Source organism: Eptatretus burgeri, chromosome 17, assembly GCF_056783735.1.
Source record: "Eptatretus burgeri isolate ZD-2024b chromosome 17, Ebu_testis_v1, whole genome shotgun sequence".
NCBI classification, from domain to species: domain Eukaryota; kingdom Metazoa; phylum Chordata; class Myxini; order Myxiniformes; family Myxinidae; genus Eptatretus; species Eptatretus burgeri.
The window spans coordinates 60,475,711-60,483,210 of NC_140977.1; the positions used below are offsets into that span (position 1 = coordinate 60,475,711).

General features: G+C 56.6%; 1 protein-coding gene across 9 annotated transcripts in view; it reads left to right on the forward strand.

Moving 5' to 3' along the window:
* LOC147010272 (uncharacterized) overlaps window positions 1-7,500 on the forward strand; it is a 223,358-nt gene that overhangs the window by 123,590 nt on the left and 92,268 nt on the right. The gene's annotated exons all lie outside the window — the stretch shown is intronic.

A 7,500-nucleotide genomic window follows, 5' to 3' on the forward strand; every position in this document is an offset into this window, starting at 1 on the left:
GCGATCGAGCCAATCAGCCCCCGCGTGGGATAGGGTTGCTCGCCAAATTCGACCTACCTAAGTACCCACGCGGAGGGTAGACCGGGCGATCGCACCTCGCCGCAGGTCGACTTCGGACACGGGCCACTTAAGCGACCCGTTCCGTACTATCAGAATAACCGAGCGGTGTTATCGTCGACCTCGACGGTTCGATTAATTATCGGGCGTACTCAGCCCACTACCAACCCTTTACGTGAAGCAAGATGAGGGTTCAATGGGGGAAAAGACGAAGCGAAGCGGGAGAACAGTTCAACAATAAAGCACATTTATTCGCGGCACACGGGAAGCACACAAATACAATTCCACCAAATGCACACAAAAAAAAGAAAACACAATTCCATTTACACAAAAAGCAAAGATAAAAGTGAACACACAGTGCAGAGCTAATACCGACTACCGAGCACACGGCAACACTTATACAATTCTACCTCACAGACGGCGCCGACAACACATACCCAAAACCAAGGAAAGAATATCCCCAAGAATGAGGCGGGCCTGAGGCCGAGACCGGGTCGGGCCTACCCGTCTGGTGATGAGACGCGGAGCGGCGATGGCCCCGCAACCCGCGGGCCTCGTGGACAGTGCCTGGTAGGGGGTGGGAACGGGGCCCCCTTGGTCGCACTATCTCAGCGCGGGGGGAAACAGGAGGGGGTTGCTGATGCTCGGGGTATAGAGGAGCTTTATTATCCCTGGTGTGCGTCTCCACCTCGGCCAGGTCGCGCTGCCGGCCTCCCTCGGGCGTGCAGCTCCTGGCACCGACGCGAGCACCCCCTCGTCCGACTCTCTTCAGCTTCTCCAGCCACTGCAGGCTTCGGGCTCCAGACTTCCACACTCGTCCCCTCCGTTCCGACTCCTACTCCTTCTCGTTCTCCTCCTCGTTCTCGTTTGCGACTCTCTTCTGACTGACGAACACCGTCCTTTTATCCCCCCGTAACTTCGCCTTTGACCCCCTCCCTTTGACCTTTCACCTCGCTCCCCATTGGCCCGAGAAAAAGTGGGCGTGAAGGCTTTTTGATCCACAAATTTGCATATATCGATCGCCCTGGGGGCGGGGCCAATTCGCCCCTCGCTCACCAATTGGACGGCAAAAAGTGGGCGTGTGTCGTTTTTGATCCGTTTTTGAAGCACAAAATCCGTGATTTTGTACACGCTGTTCAACGTGCGCTCTGCACGAATCCAACGCCGGTACCCACAGCGGGGCAATAACGGTGGCGATGCTACGGTTGCGAGGTGTGACGTGAAGGTCGTGGCGGTTGTGGTGAAGCGGTGGTTGTGGTCGGTGGTTGATGTTGTGGTTGTGATCATGGCGGTTGGTCCAAAATAAAGATAGTGAAAGAAAAACGGCTATCCTGAAGAGTCGCAGCACGTATAAATGACATGTATTCCCACTAGACAACGGGTTTGGGCCTAACTACACATATACTTACCGAGATACCTCACCTAAGGGACCTGAATGGTGGTTTGCGAATCTGGTAACCACAACACTACCCCCTTCCCTTTTTACAGACTCGTCCCGAGTCGTCAAATTTTCGTGTGCCATCATGTGTAGTTTTCCCCTAGTACATTTTACCTACGGATCCCTGAGTGCGACATTCATGGTATTCGTGTCCCCAAAATAAATAACCTGAGGGCTGCGTAACTACCTAAACAAACTCACTCACACGGACGACTTAAATAAAATTGCCGGCGCTAAGACATACATGCCGGGGGCGCACTCATATGTACAGTACATCTTACCTTAACTTACAAATTTTACACTAAACCATGGCCCAGGATCATTGAACTCTGCAAAAAGAAAGCAGTTAGCAGGGAGCCAGGCTGCCCGCATGCAGTCTCTGGCTCAAACAATGCAGGTGACAGGGAACGTGGCTGGCTGCTCACACGCAGTCCAAGGCCTTCCCTTTTGAACTGAACGCGGTGAACCACAACGGTGCATGGGCTGCACAACGCAGTCTCCGTGCCAGCTCAAGTGGCACACGCAATGAGCACAACGAATGGATGCATGAACGGTTTGAACTGAATGCAGTGAACCACAACGGTGCTTGGGCTGCACAAACGCAGTCTCCGTGCCAGCTCAAGTGGCACACGCAATGAGCACAACGAATGGATGGATGAACGGATGGACGCAAACACGGTGCACGGGCTGCCACTGCAGGCCCGTGTTGTAGCTGCCAACATGGCAGTTCTCGCAGCTTGCAAACTGTTGCTTTTAGATCCTGGCGCACATGGAAACGAACAGGGGGGGGGGGGGCAAAGCAAAAATTGAACGGGGCTGGTGCACATGGGCAGTGGGCATGGCATGGCAAAGGTGAGCAGGCAAACACAGCCCGCAGAAGAAGGCCGCTGCAGGCAAACACAGCCGGCAGATGAACTGGCCGGCACAGGCCTTGAAGCACCACAGCTGCAGATGAAGTGGCCGGCACAGGCCTTGAAGCAAAACACGGCCAGCCGATGGCACAGGCCTTGCAGCAAAACAACAGCTGCCGATGAAGTTGGCCGGCCTCCGCCTCGAAGAAAAACACGGCCAGCCGATGGAGTTGGCTAGCCTTTGCCGTTCAGTGGAGGGAGTGCGGTGGTGCTGGCCACTTGGAAGGCGGGCTCGGACCTACCTTCCTGTCTCCCTCCCACCTATCGCCTTTGCCTGTCACTGTACATACCCACTCCCTTAATTTGTCAAACCCCAATTTAGCCCCAACTTATTTTTTTTCTGTTGTTTTTATTTTTACTTCCCCACTATAAATCGTCCCCTAACCCCCTTTATCGTCCTTGTTCGGCTAACCTATTCTGTCACCTAGCCTACTCCCAACCCCTACGTTCCCTTCCCAGAGGGGAACAAGGGAGAGCTAACGTCCTGTGTCGAGGCCCAACTCAAGCCTCAGAATGGCCTCCCCAGAGTTCGGCGATCTTAACCCAAAGTGGGTCCAGCGGCCCACAACGACAGCGAGGGGATGGATGGTGCGGAGGGGTACATCTCCTAATCTACCCTAACCATTAACTCTTAAACTACCCCGGGGCTTTCAACAAGCGCCTCTCGCTTAAACTATTGGTTCTAACAACCCAGATTCCCGTCGCCTGTGTTGGTGTCCTCACAATTTCGGGCCTCGCCCCCCAATTTTCTCTCCGTGCCCTCACACGGTCTCCTGGCTGGGACACGTGGCTCCCTTTGGCAGGCACGACCCTCTGCCGATTCTCCCGCTATGGCACCCCCGGGCACGACACTGCCTCCGAGCCTACCAGCTCCCTAACACCGGGGAGTGCCCCCCATGGCACCTCCCCTGAAACGCACACGTGGCAGGCCGGCCTCCCGGGCCCCTTTCCGAGGGTCACCCGTGCCCACAACACTGCCCACGCGGCTAATGGCGCCCCGGCGCCCCGCACCAACCAGGCCCTCCCGTGCCCACTCACTCTATCCCGGCCCCACATGGGCCCTTGGCCTACCGCGGCCGACTAGCCTGGTGCCCGGGGTACCCACTCAGCGATACTCACCTTTCGCAGCCACGCTCCCAAGCCCGTCAACAGGGCTCCTGCACCCCTCCAAATGGGTCTCGAGCCTACTTTCCCACCAACAACAAAACAACCTCCATTTTTCAATTTGACTAACCCAGCTAACTCACTCTACACTGACCCCGGGGTCCCTTGGGCGGGAGTCACTCCTCCCCCCAATCACTCATCGCACCATGCATTCCCCATTCACTCCATACACACAGACCCGCTGGCCTCACTCACTCAACAAGTACTCACCTCACAACTCACCAACTCTTCAACACACACACCACTGAACTCTGCCATCCTTCTATCTACATCCCCTAACTAACTCGTGCTCCCACGTCGTCCCTTAAACTATAGCACGTTCCTTTTAACACTACGTAGCTAAGCTACGTCCCCTCTACACATTCACAAGTCTGTCACTGTCTCCGAAATAAATCATTTTATTTCCCAACCTAAAGCTCACTAAATCCCTCTACCTAATCCATTCCACGGACTCCATGAGGACTTACCCCTGCCCCATGAAGTCGGTCTAGCTAAGCTAACCCTTCCCCCTAACTAGTTTCCATCCTGTGCCCAGGCCAAGGGGGTCTTCCACCCCTTTGCCCAGGAATCCTGTGCACCCGAAAGTGAGGCTTGCTGTCCTTTTTTTTTTTTCATGCGCAGCACCTGCGCGGCAACTCAGAGCTCGCGCACTTTGCACCTGGCCGTGACGTCATGCAGCTGCACGTGTACCTCGTCCCTCCTTGGACGGTACCATCGGCCGGGATACCCCTCCTGCCGGATTCCAACCACACGTGCAGCCATGACGTCACCGTGCGCATAAAAAAAAAACACAAGCCCCACGTCTCGAGGGGTTCCCCACGCGAACACATGTGCTTTGCCCGTTGGAGCTTAACACACACGATCGCGTGGAGAACCCGTCCGGTCCAAATCCGTTATCCTGCCTAAACTTTGTCCGTCAGCGGGATCGGCAAATCCACCGCGTGCGTTTCCGGACCGGGACTTCACTCTCGCAAGCGAGCACGTGGTGGTCTCGTGCGTTGCACAGCACGAACCGCGTGCTCACTGCTGGGTGAACCCGGCACGGTCCTCGAAACAGCTACAGCCGCTACTCGGCTTTCTTTCCTCCCATGTCGCCGTCTCCGTCTCCATTCAACACACGCATACCTGCGTGTTACGACGCACACAGTCCACACCATCACATTCACACCGGGAGATGCGGCTGCGTGCTCCCGCATGCCAACCGACATCTCCCTCTCATACCGCTCTCTCACACACACGGTCTCCCTGGCACACAGCAACCTTGCACACGGCCGTTCACTCACGCGTGCGGGGGCACTCACCCGCGGTGCCTCACTCGCACTCCGTGCCTCATCCACACACGCGGGGGCACTCACCCGCGGTGCCTCACTCATACACACGGCGACACTCACACACGCGGTCTCTTCCACACACGCGGGGGCACTAACCCGCGGTGCCTCACTCACACTCCGTGCCTCACCCACACACGGCGTGCTGGGAAGCACACACTCCGGCACAATCGCCACCTCACCATTCACACACGGGGACGCACTCACACCTTGCACCACACACACAGGGACAACCACACTGGGGATTCGTGTCCCCACAAGGGTCTCCGGGGCCTCTATACCCCCCAAGCTCTCCGTGCACCCGTCCACAGCACTCCTCCCCTCAACCTCGCGAAGCACGACCGAACTCACCTGGTCGTGATCCGCCTCAAGGGGGCAGACTCCCTCCCCTCGTTCCTGGAGGAGGCCATCCAGGTGCTCGCACTGGGTCTCTACCCAGTCCGCCAGCTCACCCCCATTATCCTCCACTACCTCTGTGCGTGTGTGCGTCACTTACCCCGTCTTCCTCGTGTAGTCTTTCCTCTATTTTTTCTATCTACCGTGTCTCTGCCAACTCTTCACCCTTTACCTCCCTTGTCTCCACTATTATTTCCTTTGTCACGGCCTTCATGCCCGCCTGCAGGCATCGGCCCATGTTCTGCGTCTCACCCCGGAACTTTTTCATTTCTTCCTTCATGTTTGCTTCCATTCCGTTTATTTTTGTATCCATCTTTTCGTTTATTTGTTGTGTATTCGCATCCATCTTCGTTGTCATTGCCGCCAGCATGGCGCATAGCTGGGCTATGTCGGGTGCGCTTGAGTGAGCCGTTTCGGCAGGGGTTGGGGAAGGGTCTTGGTGGAGAGGGGGGGGGAGGTGTCATACACCGCGGCCGCTGCCGCACCCACCTCGGGCCCTGGGTTCAGTTGGGCGAGTCCGTGTTCCTGCACAATCAACATTTCTTGCACGGGGATTCCATCCTGGACCATGGATTCTACATTACTATTACACATACCTAATCCACCCGGCACCCGCTCGCCTTGAGACGCCATCTTGCTTCTCGTGAAGGGTTAATTTGAATCGCTCGTAATTTGGAGGGAATCGGGGGTCGCTTCTCTCACCCCTGGACCGATTCCCGTGAATTTAGCCGGAGACAGGAGAGCCCGTTTTCCTGTTCTCCGGTACCAGTGCCGCGAGGAGGGCGATGAGTTTATATCGCACGACCTGACACCAGTGTTGCGGTCTTCGCGCCCGCCGGCGTGCGAACGGCCACGTAACTCGAATCGCGGCACGTCGCCCACCGGACGGACAATCCAGTCGTGACCCTCTCGGACTAACGCCGGGAACCAGTCACGGGTGGACCTTTCGGTCTCACCGCGATCGAGCCAATCAGCCCCGCGTGGGATAGGGTTGCTCGCCAAATTGGAGCCTACCTAAGTACCCACGCGGAGGGTAGACCGGGCGATCGCACCTCGCCGCAGGTCGACTTCGGACACGGGCCACTTAAGCGACCCGTTCCGTACTATCAGAATAACCGGCGGTGTTATCGTCGACCTCGACGGTTCGATTAATTATCGGGCGTACTCAGCCCACTACCAACCCTTTACGTGAAGCAAGATGAGGGTTCAATGGGGGAAAAGACGAAGCGAGCGGGAGAACAGTTCAACAATAAAGCACATTTATTCGCGGCACACGGGAAGCACACAAATACAATTCCACCAAATGCACACAAAAAAAGAAAAACACAATTCCATTTTACACAAAAAGCAAAGATAAAAGTGAACACACAGTGCAGAGCTAATACCGACTACCGAGCACACGGCAACACTTATACAATTCTACCTCACAGACGGCGCCGACAACACATACCCAAAACCAAGGAAAGAATATCCCCAAGAATGAGGCGGGCCTGAGGCCGAGACCGGGTCGGGCCTACCCGTCTGGTGATGAGACGCGGAGCGCGATGGCCCGCAACCCGCGGGCCTCGTGGACAGTGCCTGGTAGGGGGTGGGAACGGGGCCCCCTTGGTCGCACTATCTCAGCGCGGGGGAAACAGGAGGGGGTTGCTGATGCTCGGGGTATAGAGGAGCTTTATTATCCCTGGTGTGCGTCTCCACCTCGGCCAGGTCGCGCTGCCGGCCTCCCCTCGGGCGTGCAGCTCCTGGCACCGGCGCGAGCACCCCCTCGTCCGACTCTCTTCAGCTTCTCCAGCCACTGCAGGCTTCTGGCTCCAGACTTCCACACTCGTCCCCTCCGTTCCGACTCCTACTCCTTCTCGTTCTCCTCCTCGTTCTCGTTTGCGACTCTCTTCTGACTGACGAACACCGTCCTTTTATCCCCCCGTAACTTCGCCTTTGACCCCCTCCCTTTGACCTTTCACCTCGCTCCCCCATTGGCCCGAGAAAAAGTGGGCGTGAAGGCTTTTTGATCCACAAATTTGCATATATCGGATCGCCCTGGGGGCGGGGCCATCGCCCTCGCTCACCAATTGGACGGCAAAAAGTGGGCGTGTGTCGTCTTTGATCCGTTTTTGAAGCACAAAATCCGTGATTTTGTACACGCTGTTCAACGTGCGCTCTGCACGAATCCAACGCCGGTACCCACAGCGGGGCAATAACGGTGGCG